The 17,630-nt window shown below is 49.3% G+C and overlaps 1 protein-coding gene across 5 annotated transcripts in view; it reads left to right on the plus strand.

Annotated features, from left to right (window-relative positions):
• The window catches only part of LOC112989090 (synaptotagmin-like protein 2), a 79,794-nt gene that overhangs the window by 23,424 nt on the left and 38,740 nt on the right, over nucleotides 1-17,630 (plus strand). For 2 of the 5 annotated variants that reach the window (XM_064518160.1, XM_064518162.1), the window contains one exon: nucleotides 6,961-7,138. The exons of 1 other annotated variant lie outside the window; for it this stretch is intronic. The gene's annotated coding sequence lies outside the window, so the exon portion shown is untranslated. Of the gene's footprint in view, nucleotides 1-6,960; nucleotides 7,139-14,101; nucleotides 14,175-15,711; nucleotides 15,895-17,630 lie in introns of those variants that run through there. 2 more of the 5 variants (XM_064518161.1, XM_064518159.1) reach the window with 2 other exon arrangements.

Below are 17,630 nucleotides of genomic sequence, written 5' to 3' on the forward strand. Positions count from 1 at the left end.
GGACTTGAGCATGATCTATAGACCCATTCCAGTGGTAGCCTGTGGCAGCTCTATAATTCCCAGAAGGAATCTGACTAGCAGCTCACAGAGCATTAATCTTTGGCAAAAGCCAGCAGTTTTCAAGAAGATGCAAAAAATGTTGCCATTGCCATCTGCAGGTCACCACACACCTGCTAGGTCCCGTATCTTTACCACAATATCAGTGTCCTCTAATTCCCTCTCATTTATCAACCCTGAAGCCTTTTCTCTGTTTGATGCTTAAGGCACCCTTAGCTAATATATATTGTCTCCCTGTTCTGTTCACGTTTTTTGATTTTAGTGCTCTGAAAGATCACAGAACTACATTCCTGGAGGGTGAAATGCTCAGTTTGACCAAAGCATAGGGGCCAGTAGCGCAACTTTTGCACTAGTGTGGGCCCATTTAAGCCTGAAATGCTGAGCTGAGATTCCCGATTATGAAGTGGGTGTTTCTCGTAGCGAGTGATTACAACCATCAATCCTGTTTTACAGAAGCTATCAAAGACCAGTAGCATTAACTTTTGACTATTAGCAGCCTGGGGCTCATTTCACACCAGCAAACTAGAAGTGTCTGTCCTAATACTAATCTTCCAAGCCATCCAAGGTTATTCTCCTGTGAAGGTGATAGATGGTACTTGTCACTTGCTATTACATTTCTGGCTCATTGCTCCTAGACAGCAGCACTGCCTGTTCAGAAGTCACCTTAGAAGGGGAACCAAACATAGAAAGCAAAATCTGGTTTGTTCTGGGTTGATGATGATTAAAGTTAAGCTAGCCTGACATGACAAGGAAGCTCTAGCTTACTCTGCAGCCCTGCAGCCCTCAGCGAAGAGAAGAGAAGAGCCCAGAGTACAACGGCAGCAATCGGTTTGCCACAGGTGGAGCGAGGACTCTTATCTCGAGATAAAGTGGAAGGGGCCGGTACCAGGAACTGTGTGTTAACAGACTCTGTGACTCAAATGTATGTACACCGCAGCATGTTCAGACAGGTTCCCTTCCAAGTAACTCCCTTGTATTCACTCTATAAATAGAAGTGGCCCACAGGCACACTCAGAGAGGCAGCAGGCCTGTCTAGGCAGCATTGCCTAGGCAAGCGCGTAGATGATACTTGGAGGTTGCTTCTGCCTGCCTGAAACCTTATTAAAAAACTTCCCGTAGAAGTCCACATTTAACATGACTAAGCTCAGCAGCACTTAAAGCCCTTTGTGTTTCTGAAATATGCTAAATATGTGATTGTTCAAAGGCACCAAACCCAACACGACATGATTCACAAAGCTCTCTAATTCAGTATCACATCTGAATGCTGGGGTCGAAGTTAAGAATATAATTAAAGATTCAAACAAGTACAGTAAAAGAACTTCTTTAAGCCTCTAAATCCATCGTGAAGTTGACTTTCAAATGCACTTTACAGTTTGCTTGCTCATTGCTCAGCTTCATTTGTTGTCCAGGAAATGTTTATATGCTTTTGCTGGACTCTTTGCTGCCCAAGAGTTAATTCATGAACTGTTATTATTAAACACATAGAGAGCAAAAGTCTGTAAGGGTAGCAGTAATACAAACTCTTCTGAGGAGAGCACCCTAGTTTATCACCTCAAAATACATTGGTCAGAAATATCCTTAGTCCTCTGTAACCCAAAGTCGTCCTTGTGTTATTCCATTAGTACTTATAATTCTTCCCACAGCACTGTGCCGCACGTGTGATGGGCAGCTGGGCAGCACACAGAGCCCCTTCTGCTGCTGCTGGGGAGGAGGATTTCTTACAAGTGCATGGCTGGCCCTTCTTGCTACTGGGGTGCTCCTTGGCTTAGCTGGGAGGGCTGTGCTGCGGAGACAGCTCCAGGCCCCCTCTCCCGGGCAGTTCGAGGTGTCTGTACTGTAAGATGATATGTATGATGGGTGGGGGACCACGCATGGTATCAGAACCCCAAATCAACCCCCCTCTGCACTTCTTGAGCCCAGTGTTACCAGGCTGGATCTACCTTAGTAAGTATCTCAGCATCCTGCAGAACAGTCAGATCCAATTGCTCTTTCCCTTTGGGAAACAGGAGTTTCCTGCCTGGGCCCAGCACTAGCTGTGCCATACTTTCTTCTGAGTTCACCAACCTAAGAAAGAAACACGTCACCCTGGGATCTCTCTCACTGTCCTGCTTTCAGGCACAGCTTATTACTAAAGAGCACAAAGCCATTCCCCAATAAAGGCAGCAGGACTGATCTTTTCTGTGTTACCCCTCTTCTCACTCCAGAGAGAGAATGCATTTTTCCCTTTAAACCATTCAAAAGGCAGGTTCCCCTAGAGTAAACTCTTTATCCAACAAACTTCCCTCTTCTGGGGTGAAGAAAAAGCACAGGAATGAGATACACCAGACCAGTGGTTGCCAGGAGATTAGAAGGCTGCACGGCCAGTCACCAGTACGTTGATCTGGGCTTGGTCTCCTTCCAGGACAGTGGGCAGGCAGGGCTGGGCTCGTACCTGGGCTTCCTGACTTCCTTCACATGTTTTTTTGCCAGCCAGTGACTCGAAGTGTGTGTCTGGGGCAAGGCAGAGCAGTATGTGTCTGCATGTCACATCTGGCTGTACTGCCCTCCCAAATCTGCGCCCCAAGGACTGCGTACAGGCGCTGGGTCAGTGCTGGGGTGTATCCTGGGTGTTTCAGCAGCCCCAGGCAGGCCTCCTTTCCACCCCGCTTGCTGATCAGCAGCATTAGCCCCAGAGATAGAGCTGGCCTTGCAGGAAGCAGGGTGTATCGCGCTGTGCTGAGCGCGATGCTCCCCGGCTGCGTGCGGTCGGAAGAGCCCCTGCTGGGACCAGCGAGCTGCGAAGGCCGGCGTTGGCCATTCGGTGGGTGAGTCTGTGCTCAAGTCACTAGCTGGGGTGCAGCTAGGGGTGCTCATCAGTGCTCGAGTTTTTCAGGTTTTTTCCTGAAACTTACTGAAATCAAATGGAAAGGTGTAGAGAAAGTCATTCATGTTTCTAGCATCATCTTTACCAGAGTAAGCTGGACTGCAGTGGTCTGGCCCTGTGCTATCTTGGGCATGGGAGTCTGGAAATGCCCCCCGGCTGTTCAGGGGGACGTAAGTGCTTTTCTTGTCTGAAACACGTGTGTTGGGTGCTGCTGAAGAGCAGACACGCAGCACCCCACAGCTGGCTGTGCTGTGAGGACGGGTGAGGAGGGAGAGACGCCATGGGAGCACTGATTGTGCGTGAACTACTATTTTATACGTCACCATTAGTCAGCCCAGGTTTGTCAGCACTGCTCTCCCAGCCAGTGGCTGCGAAGCGGGGCCAACCTGGACGGCCCTGAAGCTCGAGGGCTCCCTGAGTCCTTCCCACCACAGCCCTCTGCTTCCCAGGCCCCTGCTTCGGCATCGCAGGATTCGCGGGCGAGGAAGGGGACTGAGCTCCTTCCCCAGCGCAACGTCCCATGGACCCGTCCCCGTCGTGTAACCCAACCCCGAGACCGCGGCTGTGTTCATCCCTTACCTAACTCCCCGTAGGAGTACCCTGTAATGCTCACGGTAGGAATTACTGTAGAGCTACACACAGCTATCCTGAGATAGTCACCTTCACACCGTCGCTTGCTGCCCTCAGCTACCTGTGGAGAAACACTTGCGAAGTGCTGTTTGCGGAGAGATGCTCTGAAAGTTTTAGGGAAAATGACCCAAGTCAAACTGGCTCTTTCATCAAAGAAAACCAGCAGTGTTAACAAACATGGGCTTTACCCTGGCAGACAACTGTTCACCTTCGAAAGGGAACAAAAGGAAAGGAAACCAGCATGGAGCAGTAACTGAAAAGCAATCATAAAAAAAACTTAGAAGTGGAAACAGAGACTTCCAGCAGGCTGGAGGCTTAATGACGCACAGATAAGGGTTGCCTGAAGAAAGCTATGAAAATGTCCCTCTCCTGGGTGGTGACTGTAGAGAGGGTTGCATCCCTTGTAAAAACTGCAGGTGCTAAATACTACCTAGCTACAAAATTACAGTCCCCCGCAGGACACCCTAGCAGACACCTAAGTGATCCTTATCGCCCTAATATTGCCGCAAGCGGCTGAGTCCCTGTGCCAGCCTCCCCGCAGCGTTTCCGCCGCCGCAAGGAAAATAACTCCAGGGGAAGGGGGTTGCGGGAGAGCGAGTCACCCGCTGGGGCCTCCGGCACCCGCGCCCCGCGTGGCCTCCCCTGGGCCACCTCTTCTGGCTTGTTTGACGGCCACAGAGGGCACGGGAAGCTTCTGCTCCTGCTGCCCTTGAGGGGCTGCCTTGTGCGTGGCACATCACAGCAGCCCAACATCTGCATCCACAGAGGGACCTGGGCAGCCACCCAGCTGCCACGGCGAATCGGGGAGGGTTTACACGCCTGGATAAACGTGTGGATCTGGCTCAAGCCTCTGGGTTGAGGGCAATCCTCCTCCCATCCCCACTGCCTTCTTCCCTGAGGGCTGTGTTGAAAAAGCAGAGAAGCAGCCGCTGGCGATGCTGCCCCGGAGCTGCTGGGGCCCTTCAGCATCTGCAAAATGCAGGACTGGGCCATTTCCTATATGTGCTGGGCGGCGCTGGCAAGAGTTTTGTGGTGGTGCTGGGTTTGCAGCCGTCATGGCGTTAGTGTAAATGAGATGTTTTTTCCCCCCGCCAGCAGGTGAACTGTGCAGCAAGAGGGTGACGCAGGCTCAGGAACGGCTTTCTGACAAAAAGGACCTACATGAAAGAACCCTTTGGCGTGTTGGGGCTCGGGCGTCGAAACCGAGGCAGGCTCTCAACCGAACGATAAGTCACAGTGAATGGTCCCGTCTCTGTAGCGCTTGCTGTTCCCTTGAATCTGCATCGGCTGCGTAACCTTTTCGCTGCGTATGACTAACTCTGGTTGTTAGGTCTTTTTTTTCTTGTTCTTTCTCCTGTATTTTTAAAACTGAAATTAACTTGTCGAAACAACATGGAAAATTCACAGTGGGGAACTAGGGATTAAACTGTCTGTCAATCTTATCAGAGGAAAAGGTCTTTTTTTTAATCATCCTCTGCATTTGCACATGTCAACAATTTCAGAAACTGTTCAGTGATATTGTTCCTTGAGTTTGGCAGCATTTGTTCTACATATCTAAAATGAAACATGCCTTTGGCGTAAAAGCACATATAGCTATATAATTTATAAGATGCCTGCATGCCTTAACAAGTATGATAATGCAATTTTAATTTATCTGGCCAAATTAAAACCTGGCATAAAATGGATGCAACTGCATTGAACTCTGAGGTTTCCACCTGCTTCTACCATCTCTGAAATGGAGTTTTAGCTTGATAGACATTAAAACAATCTTAATATTAGTGTCTGATGCTTTTTAAACTCCCCAGCTCATGCTGTCAAATGAATACAAGACAATCTCATTTTTTATTTTAGAAAAGGTAGTTTTTAATTCTTACTCTTTGAAAGAAAAGCTTGGAAACAGGCTTCAGATGCATTTCACAGGCTCTCTAAGCAGGAGAAAATTTTTAATCTCTAAGTGTGATGAGTCTTTTTAGTCCTTTTATTTTTAGAGCAATTCTCAATTATCAGGGAAACTTGTCAATGAACTTTGTTAAACATGAGATTGGAAGTGCTGAGGTGAGCGCTTGCTCTTCAGATGAGACAAGCTGGGACACCAACGCTGAAGCCAGCAGAGCTGGTGTACGAGATAGGAACTGCTCCTGGAATTGAAGTTTTGTGGAAATGCAGGAAATGCAGTTGTGCTCACACAGCGGCCTCAGCACCGTTCTTTACACAGCTGCAACATGCTTCGTGTGCAAGCTCTGCCTGCTGGCAGCCGGCTTCCCGCCAGCCGCTCCACCCCAGCACCAGCTCCAGCAAAGTGGCACGGGACAGGATTTGCCTTGGGAAACTCTCGATTCTCCAGAACTGGACTGGACAGCACTTTAGAAACGCTGCAGTACGTTGAGGTGAACAAGCTCATGTGTGGCTGACTGAGACCTTCTTCTTGCTTACTGCTTTGTTTTGGTGAGACTTCCCGTTTTGATTCCCAGGAGCATCGTAGTGAAATAAGATTGCTTGTTTAGGTGTTTGTAATTCTTGCGAGAAGAATGATATGACATTTCCAATCCTGCTTTGTTAACGATCTCATTCTAGTTTTTTTAATTATTCTAATTACACTTAGTGTGACAGCGCAATAGTGTGGATGGATAAAGTCACCAAGCAAAGGATCAGCTATCCTGAAAAAAAACTATGCAGAAGATAGCTGAGATAAACCTAAGCACATTTTTTTTCAGGTCTTTGAGTTGCTGGTGGCGGACAACCCAAGTACCTCCTTATTCATCAACGGATCCCGACTCAGCTGTGGTAGCACAGCAGATTTGTTATACGCTGTGTGTTAGTAGTTCAGATTCTTTGGAAGCACTTATTCTTCAGTGATCAGGTTGGCAGGAAGTTTGCAAGTTGGAGGGAAGTAATGGAAAATGAAGCTGTCAGCAGCCCATATGTCACGGGAGCAGCTGGGAAAACGATCCATCAGATGACTTAGTCTGAAAAACACATACATTTTAATGGCACAGAGGGTGTAACCTTTGAAGAATGACTGTATAATCCAGCTGTACACAGCAATCTGATTCAAATGATCTAATAAAAGCAGTGGGACAGCCTGGCCTGGCACGGTCACATCCCTGTTGCGCCTTCACTAGCAGCAGCAGGATTTTGCAGTTTTGGTGCAGAAATCCAGGACCATGGCTGGGCTCCTGGGTCAAAGATGCTGTAAAACTGCTTCTGGGTGGCCTTTCCTGTGTTGGTCAGTAGGTTAGATGATACGTTCCTGGAGCCTGTTTGAAACTTGGAAAAGCTGATTATGCAAGCAGGCATCCCCCAGAAAGAAGGAATGACTTAAAATCTGGTTCACGGACTTAGTTCATCTACGCCCCTGATGCAACTGGTATTGAATTAGTGCTCGCTCTTCGTTCTTCCCTCAAATGCAGGTATTATCCGCCCAGTGAGGACTGCTCAGCACAGCCCCAGCCACAGTCACCGTCTCTGCATCTCTGCCAAGCATTGCTTCCCCTGTACTGTGATTTTGGGAGTCAGTGCACCCCCAGGCGACAGCTGACCTGTAGCAGATGGATCAGAGTGCTTGTACATTACTCGCAGTAATTACAGGTAATTAAAACGGTTTCCTGGGACAGCAAGGCCCTGCCCTTGCAAGCAATGATCTGCAGCCTCGATCCGCGTCCTGCGGCATCAGGGACACCGCTGAGGCGTTGAGTCACGCGGGTGCGTGCGGCTGCGGGAGCAGGGCCTGGGACGGGGACACCACTGACCACAAGTCCCCTAGGAAGCTCCTCTTTAACCTCCGCGTTTCACCATGGAAGTACTTTGCTTAGGAGAGACATTGACCTACGATGTGTCAGTATTGTCAAATTTCATAATTTATCATGAGTTGTGTAATAGTTAATGTTCATCGCTAAATCTCTAGCTCTGGGGGCGGAGGAAACAATGACGTGAAATGTCAGTTTACATTTTCTTTAAGGAAAGGAGGTTTCTATCATTTTGGTTGCATGGAATAATCTTAGGATAGTCCCAAATTTACTCTAACAGAGCAAAAACCAGAAGACAAATTAGGTACCTAATTTTTGTTTAAGACACAGTTATTTATTAATATGTTCATTATTTTTATGGGCTTGTTCATGGTTTTGAATATATGGAGTTGGCCCTTGTTAAGCACACAGCTACCATGGATATTGCATAATATGACTTTAGGATGGCTTAAAAAAGATTAGCAACCTTTTCCAATTTGGACTTGAAAGCCAACCAGGACAATCCCTCTTCCTGATTTTTCTACTTAAACATTGTAGCAATAATTGTAATAATAGTAATAATAAGAGTAATATATTTGATAATTATTTGATAATTTGTAGAAAGGAATTTATTTGAACAATTCAATCTCCCTGGCAGTTCATATATTGTTTATAGGCTACTTTCATTTTTGCAAGTGTTTCCTTTTTTTAAATCACAAGCTGAACAAAGGAGTAAGCGTAAATGGTGAGGAAGTTTATCATAAGCACTGGCTCTTCAGAGACTAAAAGAGACTTGTTTAATTTTGATTGAACACAAATCCACATGATATTTTTATATGCTTTAAATGTATTATCTGTCTTTGTAGCAGCTTAATTGGCATTTCCAAAGAACAAGCAGCAAATATTTCCTGTTTCCTTATGAAGTGCTATTTTTGTGAACTCATTCCTGTAAGTAAACTCATTTTGTGCAGTTGTCCCTCAAGGCAGACACGGCAAAAGCAATATTGCCTCTAAGCAAATATCAACATAATACGCATTTTTTATATTTTAAGGTGGCTGGCACAGAGCCCTCTCTTTTATTCCATGCATGCTAAGTATACAGCATATTTTGATACCTCTTTTTCTGCAGTGCAAAAGCTCTGTCTACGTTAGTGGCTGCAAGCCTCATTGCACCCTTTTGGGACAGGAATACATGCAGGGAACATCTCCTCCTTGCTTGGTTTGGCAGAGGGAGCAAGGGAAGACAGGAGGGATACCTATTCTGCAGTAAAGGGACAGGAAGAGAAGCTCTCATTTTTAGCCCTGAGAAATCATCTTCAAACTAGTGGTACTCCTTTTTTTTGATTTTTAAGAATTATTTTCTCTTCTCTGCTCTGAATGTTTATTGAGACACTAAATGCCAAATGCATTTTGTCCTTAAAAATCCTGGGTTTAGGCAGTTTTGAAACCCATTAGTTTTTGAAAAAAATCACAGAACTATCAGTTCTCACACTGATGTTTGGCAGTTCAGTAGAATTTCTCTCAAGACGGAGGTTTATTTCTAGTACTTAAAACCCACTGGGACAAAGCAGAATTTTAGTCCAAAATGAGTATGTATGTCATTAAGGGTCTGATGCAGAGCCCAGTACAGTCCAAGGAATGGCCTGAGCCTGAGGGACTGGCAGGAAGGCATTTACACTGGTAAAGAACCCATTTAGAAAATACCAGCTTTTACAACATGCAGAGGCTGTGCCCATCTCTAGAAAAGTTAATCCTAAGGATGTTGTATAAACTCATGCTGTGGATGATGCACAGACATAGCTGAGATATTGAACTTTGCATGCAGTGAATTTATTCTGAAATATGATGTGTTATGTGTGCATATTACTAAATAGGGGGAAAGAAAGAAATTCTGGAGCTGGCAGTGCGCAGTGCTGGTCGTGACGAGGAGTTTTGTGGACCTTAAATGTTTGTGTGCTGAGTCTTGTGCTGGAGCAGAGCACAGTTTCATGTTGCTAAGCAGCGTGTCTGATTTGATTTCCTATTTTACATGATATAAACATGAATGAAACCTGCCTGTAGTTATATGACAGACAGGAAGGTAGGAATGAGGTCCAGAAAGCCCAGCCCTTCGGGAGCCCGAAGGGTACTTGGCCTTGGCAGCCGGCGTCGGGGCTTTCTCATGGAGAAACGCAGGAGGCTTTGCGGTGCCGATGGCCAAACAGCATCTGCGGGAAGGCTGTCCCACCGTGGGCAGCCCTCTGTCCTGCACAAGGCGTTTTGTGTTCACTAGAGTGCGTTCGATTCCGGGTTAATGCAATTGTGGATATTCCCATTAAGTGGGGAAACATCTACTCCTTTTTTTGAATCTTGCTAATCACTTTGCCTCTGTGTTATCTTTTCCGTGGTATCGCACTGTAGTGGAAGGATGTTTTTACTTAGGACATCTTTTCATAACCAAAGAGAAATCCAGTTTTAAAAGGTGATTATTTGGACGGCAACAGGGCGCAGCAAACCTTATCTAGCATTTAGCAGTATTTCAGAGAAACCGCTGTATGAAAGCAGATTTATTGTTTGTTTGTTTTTAAAGGCATGCCAGGATGTGTTCCCAACAGGAGAGGCTGTATTATTTCCTCTTACAAGGTACGGCATTTTTAAAAAAGCCAGCTAGCAGCGAACATCTCTTTCTGATGGCTTCCTGCCAACGCGGCGGGAGCGTGCCGCGCGGCGGAGGGCAGGGAGGAAGCGCAGCCTGTGCGAGGGGCGTCGCGCAGTGGCACTTCACCATCCATAGCTCATTTCTGCCTGCAAATGGAAAACCTTTGCTAAGCCCCCTCTTTGGTGGAAGTCACTTTCCGTTCCGTGTTGTCTTCTGCTGGAAGCTGGGTTACTGCACGTCTCGTCAGCCAGAGAACAGACTTCTCAAGATGCTTTGTGCCATAGGCACCATATGTCTAGCCTAAAAATACATCTCCTCAGTTCAGCACAGCAAACCTGGAGTGACAGTGGTGTTAAGAGGAGCTGCCTGGTGTTTCCTTTCCTGTGGGGGTTTCACTGTGCTGTTGCAGTGCCCTCAGCCTAAATACATATGGCCACAAATACATATATCGCATCAAGAGCAGTGTATTTCAGTGCAGAATCAGTGCAGTTTCATCTGGGGCAGGAGTAAAGTCTCACCTGTTTCCTCTGCTAACACCAATAAATACCGGTCTCCACGTACAGTTGGAGATGTCAGGCTTGCAGGTCTCTGTTCCAGAGGGTTTTCCCTGCACCTGCCAGACTTTGTGCCGTTACTTGTGCTTTTTGGTTTTCTTCCTGGCCACTGGAATGAAAAAAGCCTTAAAACCCACCTGAGGTCTCACAGGAGCCTTTGATTTGGCGCTAGACTCTCTCAGCTTGTTTAGGAGCAGGACTCCCCAGCCACGTTGCCCAGTCCCTTACATCGTCGGAGGAGGAAGATGAGGCACCCCCGGGAGGAGGTCCACGCTCTTCCTCCCCTGTTGTAGGACGCGATGGTTCATCTCTACATGTGGGTGTATTCCTCCGTTCTCTAAGCTCACCTCTAGTAACGAGTTATGTTGAGTAGGGGTATGAGTCAGGCCCCTGCCCTCCCGCCTGGGTGCAGCCTCAAGCCCTCGTGGTGCCCCAGCTCGGGGTGGCCGCAGGGGCTTTGGCCCCGGTCGGCGCTGGCAGCCGGGATGGTAGTGGCCCCGTGAGAACTGCTGGCTTTGCTCTTGGCGATTGGCAACATCTTTCCCATGACTTGGGCTACATGATTCGTAAGCCTTTCAAAAGGCTCCCTGAAGCATCAGCCAATTTCTCTTTTAAAACTGTTATAAAAAAAATCTTACAATACTAGCTGTGCTGAGCATGATAGTATAAAAGTTTTTCATAGTCCTCACTGCCAACCGACATAGATTTGTATCTTAATGTGGAAAGGACACAGAACCTCAGTTTTTTATTAAAACAGCTCAGCTTTTCATCAGTGAAAACCAAGGTTCACAATGCCAAATAAAATAAAGCTGGGTTCTCAACTGGTTTAAAGTGGATGAGCTCCATTTAGCTTCAGTGGACCTATGCTGAATTATACTTGCTGGAGTTTTAGCTGCTACGTGATTTTTCTTCTCCGAGTAAGACATAACTGGCTTCCAGGAGATCCCTGTGAAGGGACACATTGCTGTTCTGCACCTGTTTAGTCCTAGCTTCACAATTCCTGCAGACGCAAGTACAATCCTGCTCATTCGCAGATTTATTGCATTTTTTTCTTTGGAGCCTGAAGTTGCATTTATGGCTTCTCTGGTTGAGCGTTTGCACTAACGGATGAGGAATTTTTATCTTTTTCTTTATTCCAGCATGCTGTTAACTAAAATTTTAACACCCAGTAAACCAAACTGAGAACCGGTTTGTGACAAGACAGTGGGAAGTAAATGGCATCTAGAAGTGCTACGTTCTTTTCTTGGTGCTCCCATCACTTTTAGCACTGCAGTTATGCAGCAGATATTGCTGCAGAAGAAAGTTGCAGAGACCCATTTGGATAGCAAAAATCTCGAGGAAATCGTTGCTAGTGATTTTGTCATGCTTCCACATTTGGGTTCCCCTCACACGGAGCCGCATCTTTTGGCAGCCTTTTGAAAGTCACAGCTAAAAATACTGAAATCACTCTAGGCTTATGGGATTTGAGTTGCTGCACATGGGCCGTAAAAGAAATTGCCAGCTGATCGCAAGAGATGCTCGGTGACTTCTAAGAGTGGGCAGCAATCAGCATCTCCCGGAAGAATCAGGATACCTCACAGTGTTTTAAGCTAAATAGCCCAAACCTTAGGCATGAATGAGCAGTTTGTCACAGGACCCAGATCATGAAAGCTTAAATAGAGATCAGTGAGTAAGTCCATTTTTTCCCAGCTCTGCCCATTATTTTAGTGGTTTACATAGCTTCTGCCAGTTGTTCTCATAAAGACTTTAAAAGACCAGAAGTTGAGAAAAACATAGGAGTAGCTGGCTGCAGTAATAACATGCATTTCTTGATTTTACAAGCTGTTGTAAAGTTGTTCCCACGTGACTGTATTTACTCGCTTGCAAGTCACATTCTTCTCTGTAACTGAACAGGACCAGGCAGAAATAAAACCTTTACTAAATTGCACTTCCTTCTTCCAGTTAATGCAGAAGAACTGGCTTTTCAGCCCCCAGAAGTTCATAGTGATGTCTGGAGGCTTTGTGCATACTACGGCTTCAGAAGTTTATTGCATGCTGCAGGGTTGCTATTTTACATCCATTATTAGAAGCAGACTACAATGGCTTGGGTTTAGGGCATCTAACTAAAAATGTGAAAGCAGAGGGTGTAAATTTAATCTATATTGTACACTGTTGAATCAGTATATCAAATTCTTCTTCCTGCAGTTGCAGAATCCAGTTTGCACCGATTAATTCGATGCTGAAACTCCAAAGTGGATTCTGAGCATCCAGGCCAAGACAGAATAATAATGCAGAGCTTTTACTCACTGATCTCAAAGTGCTTCCGTGTTATTGCCAGGCTGAAGCTGAAATACAGAAAAGTTAAGTAATTTCTGTGGCACTACATGAATGCAATGGTAGGGTCAGGAATAAGACTCAGGGTATTTGCCTTCAAAACCTTCACTGTGTAGCCCAAAACCACCACTGAAAAGAGTAAGCCGAGAAGCTGAAGGCCATCGGCGCGGCTGTCTCCGCTACCCCCGTTGGTGGTTTCCCCGAGCTGAAGGAAACGCGCAGCTGCCGCTGAGCTTATCGCAGTTAGCTGAGATCATTAGAGTGACTCGGGTTTACGGTGGTTGGAAATCAGTGTTTACAGGGGGAAAGCAAATACTCCAAATGCAAATATTCTCATGTTCTGAAGTCTTATCGCCCCTCTTAAAATAAAAAAAAAATTAATCCCGCTGTGTGGAGGCTCCGTCTTGAGGAGGTGTGTGAGAGCCGCCAAGGCAACAGCAGCGTTTTATCGGGCACAGCAGCGAGTTTCGCCTCGCGGCTGGAGCTCGTGAATGGGTCAGTGGTTCGGCTGGGACGAGCTCTGCTTTGGGGCAGGTTGCTTCACCTCGCGCCCTCCGTCTCCACGTCTTTGGAAAGGGGACAGTCGTGTAAAGGAGTCTGTGTGCAGCAGGCAGGTGTTTTGGCAGAGACCGAGTGCATACGTGAAAGTGTGACTGTGCTTCGGCCATACCTGCTGTCCAAGTCGAAAGCGGAGGACTTCTGCACCCAGGATACCCCTGGCTTCCCACCACCCCTCGTTGTCACCCGCCGGGCGCGAACCCACGGGAGAGGAACACGTTTTGCTTGAGAAAAACACGCGGGGCCGTGGGCAGGAGGCTGAGGGAGCTGGCGGCTCTGCGGCGCGCGGTTGGGCTCGAGCAGCCTGCCGAGCTCCTTCGCGCCATACGGCCGCCTCGCGCGGCGCGGCCTGACTAATACGGGCAGAGCTTTTAGCTGCACCTGTTTTCGTACCTGTTTTCTGAGTCAGGCCCCGTAGTTAGTTACACTAACGGTGGAGCTAATGATACCAGCCTTACGTGCCAAGGGGTAAAATGAGGCAAAATTATGCCTGGAAAAATGAAAGGCTGTGACCTCGCCTGCCCCAACCCCGCTCTTCCCGACCCCTCACCCCCAGCCCCCCTCCCCTGCCTCCCGCCCGCCCCCAGACTGGCCCCGCGCCGAGATCCAGGCCGGGTTTTCCACGGCGCTGGCGCCCGGGCCGGGCGGGCGCGGGGCCGCACCGCAGGCGGCCCCGCCGGGCACGGCCCCGCCCACCCCCGGGCGCGGCCCCGCCCCCGGGCGCACCCCCGCCCCGCCCCGCCCCGCCCCGCGCCGAGCCCGCCCCGCCCCGCCCCGCCCCGCCCCGGGCCGCGCCCCCCGCCGCGCCGCGCCGCGCCGCCCGCCCGCCGGGGCAGGTAAGGGCCGCCGCGGGGGCGCCGGGGGGGCCGCGCCGGTGTCGCGGGGCTCCGCGGCGGGGCGGCGCAGCGCGGGGCGCCTGGGGCAGCGGCGGGGCTGCCAGGAGCCCCCGGTGCCCGCGGCACCGCGCTGCCTGCGGGGCGTTCGCGTTGGCTGCCGGGCGGGGCCGCGGCGCTGCGGGTGGCCCCGAGGCGGGAGCCCTCGGACGGGCCGCAGCCCCCCGCTCCCGCCGCCGCGCCCCCGGGAGCCCTAACCCCGCGCCCCCGGGAGCCGTCACCCCGCGCCCTCAGCCGGGCCGGGCACGGGCAGCCCCGCTGCTCTGGCCCCACCACGGCCCGTGGGTGCACGGGGCGCCGGCTGCCTGCGCCCGGCCCGAGCAGCGCACGCTGCGGCCGGGCCCGTGTCCTCACCGGCACGCGGCCCAGGTGGCCAAGGCGAGGTGACCAAGGCAGCTGCGCCCCAAGGCGAGGTGGCCAAGGTGAGGGCGCACCAAGGCGAGGTGGCCAAGGCAGCTGCGCACCAAGGTGAGGTGGCCAAGGTGAGGGCACACCAAGGCGAGGTGGCCATGGAGAGGTGGCCAAGACAACAGCATGCCCAGGCGAGGTGGCCAAGGCGAGGTGGTCACGCTGATGGCATGCCCAGGCGAGGTGGTCACGCTGATGGCATGCCCAGGCGAGGTGGCCAAGGCGAGGTGGTCACACTGATGGCATGCCCAGGCGACGGCACACCAAGGCGAGGTGGCCAAGATGAGGTGGCAGCCACACGCCCTGCTGGCCCTGCGCTGCCCGGGCCCTGCCCTGCTGCAGGATCACCACTGCCAGACTCTTCCCAGCTACCCCTTGGCGGTACCAAAGTGCCGCCTGCTGCGGTCGCTGAGGGCGGTGTTGGCGTTGCCGCAGGCGTGGGTGTCCCCTGGCGAGAGCGGCGGGTGCGAGGAAGGGCCCCCTGCGTGCGGTGGCCCAGCACGCCGTGCTGACCAGCCTCCTGCCATTAGTGCTTTGTGTTAGGCAGGAGGCGGCTGGTTTTCGTAGGAGCGAGGGACGTCAGGACAGCTGTGCAGCTGTGCTGTGGAGCAGATCTGCCTCGGGAATGCTTTTGGAAAAAGAGGAGAATCCTGCAAAACAGGAGGTGCTTCCAATGCCCACAGCATCAGTGGTCATTTCTTGGGGTGCCTTGTGTTACTGCTTCCCCACTTTGTGTCGCAAGTTATTCGCAAAGATCTGGAACTCAAAGTATCGCTTGCCCATGACTTCTCCTGCTCTTTTGTCTGTGTTTCCATAGGTCCTTCCTCCATCCTGGTCTTGCTTACTTCCTTGTTCAGCTTCGTTGTTGTAAATGGTGTTGGCATAGCTACAGGAGCAGCATTTACTAATTTCTGTTCCCTTTGCAGTCAGCTCTCCTATGTGATCGATGCTGTTATATAAGCTACTCTAACCTATGGCCACGGTTACTTGGTTTATTATGTCTTTCTTATGTTCTTTAGACAGTGAATAAGTTTTAAATAGAGCAGTTTGCGATGAAGCTTATCCTCCCCAGCTGCATTATAGACCTCTCTGCACGGCGGTCCATGGGTTGTCACGGTGCGGCTTCTCTGGTGGTGCCTTCAGCTTCCAGCCTCCGCAGAGACACCATCCTCCGGGCGTTGGGGCGACTGTGTGGAGGCCCCGGAGTATGGTCAGGACCACAGAGATCTAGTGCAGTTGCCGTCAAGACACTTTTGTGAGTATGTCGGCTCTAATTCCCTCCTCCCCGCACCCGCGCTGCCGTGCGTAGGGTAGGTGTTAACGTGTGGGGTGAAGGGTAAAGAAGGCACCACCACAGAAGCACACTGACATGGGCCAGACTCTGACATAGGTTATGTCATTAAAAATTGCTATATCCTCTCTGAAGTCCTGAAGATTACCCTGAATTTTGAGGGCCTGTTCATTTTGAGGGCTGAACCCATCTTCTTTACTGTCCTCCCCTCTTTTTTCCCCCCACTGCTCCGCCTTTGACAGACTATCTAAGAAGCTCCATGTGGGGAACCTTACCAAGTTTCTGCTCTCCTGCACAGTTCTCTAATTGAAGTGCAAACTTGTTTTTTCTCCTGAACTAATACATCATGTCCCTTCAGTGAGCCTGCATCACTGGAAAAGAGGCAGCCCGTAGCCACGGCGTGGCACGGCATGGACAAAGCGTTCGTTGTACAGCAGGGTCACTTTGTGTTCAGATCAATAGTTTTATCTACACTTCAAACATGGCGGGGGGAGAACAGTGGTAAATGCTCGCAACAAAGTGAAGGGCTGTACGGGGGGTGTCAGCGGGCTGCAAATCCGCAGTGAGACGTAGGTGCCTGTTAGTGACTGTTGAATCAAAATCAAGTTACTTTTTGGCAAAGTAAACCTAATGGAACAGTTTGTCTGGGAGGAGGGAAAACAGCAGGGATCAGGACAGCAGTTCTGCACTGCGGTCAGCAGCATCGCTGCCTGATTGTGGCACTGTGATGCCCCGGCCAACAGTCAGTGGGGTGGTGCGTCAACGGGCCGACAGTCTGACCCTGTGCAGTAGAACGTGCATTTTACACAGCACTGTCGTATCGGACAGCGAGGTTTGGGCAGAACTGTAGTTACCACTGCTCAGATAAAAGCTCCTAAACCTTGGTGAGCTTGAGCACCCAGGAATGAAGCAACTCTGTTCAACAATACAGGTGGGCCTGTTATTTTTATCCCAAAAGTCTCTTCCCCACCTCCTTGCAAGATTTGTTCGTATCCATGGAGCTGCACAGATGGAAAAAACACCTTGTCTGCCCAAGAAAATGGTACCAGATGATCATCTTAAACTGATTTTATTTTTAGTGATTTAATTAAATTGATACAATCTGTGTCTGAATTTTTCACTTTAGTTTACCTAAACTTTATCTTGAGTTTTATCTTGAGCCAAACTAAATGACAGTCAGTGTCCACACACAGCTTTGTGCTAGTTTAAGTACATCTGTTTATAATCATGCCTGTAGTTAATTCCCCTACCGTAGATTTCTCATATAGAGAAAACCTAATGTGAGAACTGTACTTCTGTGGTGATATTAGTATGGCATCTGATTTTTATTATTATTTTCTTATGCATTCAGACAGGCCACTTCTGGGAGTATTAATCTCCCCTGCTCTGTGGATGTTGTATACCAGCCTTCTCTGGGGAGACTTAAACATGAAGACCTTTCACATAACACTGAGCACTGTAGGGGGTAGAGGGTGGAATCAAGTGCTTGTTTTTTCTTACTGTAGATAACAAGTGCTGCCAGAAATATCTCTTATCCCACTCAAGTCATCCAACCCCTAGAGCAAATGAAATGGCTTCAGTAAGTGAACTCATGACTGAGCCTGTGTTTGCATTGGAAAGCTGCATTATTCCTGGAAGACAAGTAGGCAATTTGTTAGAAAATATTCCCATGTATGAATTTGTTTTCTCATGGAAAAAAG

Source organism: Dromaius novaehollandiae, chromosome 11, assembly GCF_036370855.1.
Source record: "Dromaius novaehollandiae isolate bDroNov1 chromosome 11, bDroNov1.hap1, whole genome shotgun sequence".
Taxonomy (NCBI): domain Eukaryota; kingdom Metazoa; phylum Chordata; class Aves; order Casuariiformes; family Dromaiidae; genus Dromaius; species Dromaius novaehollandiae.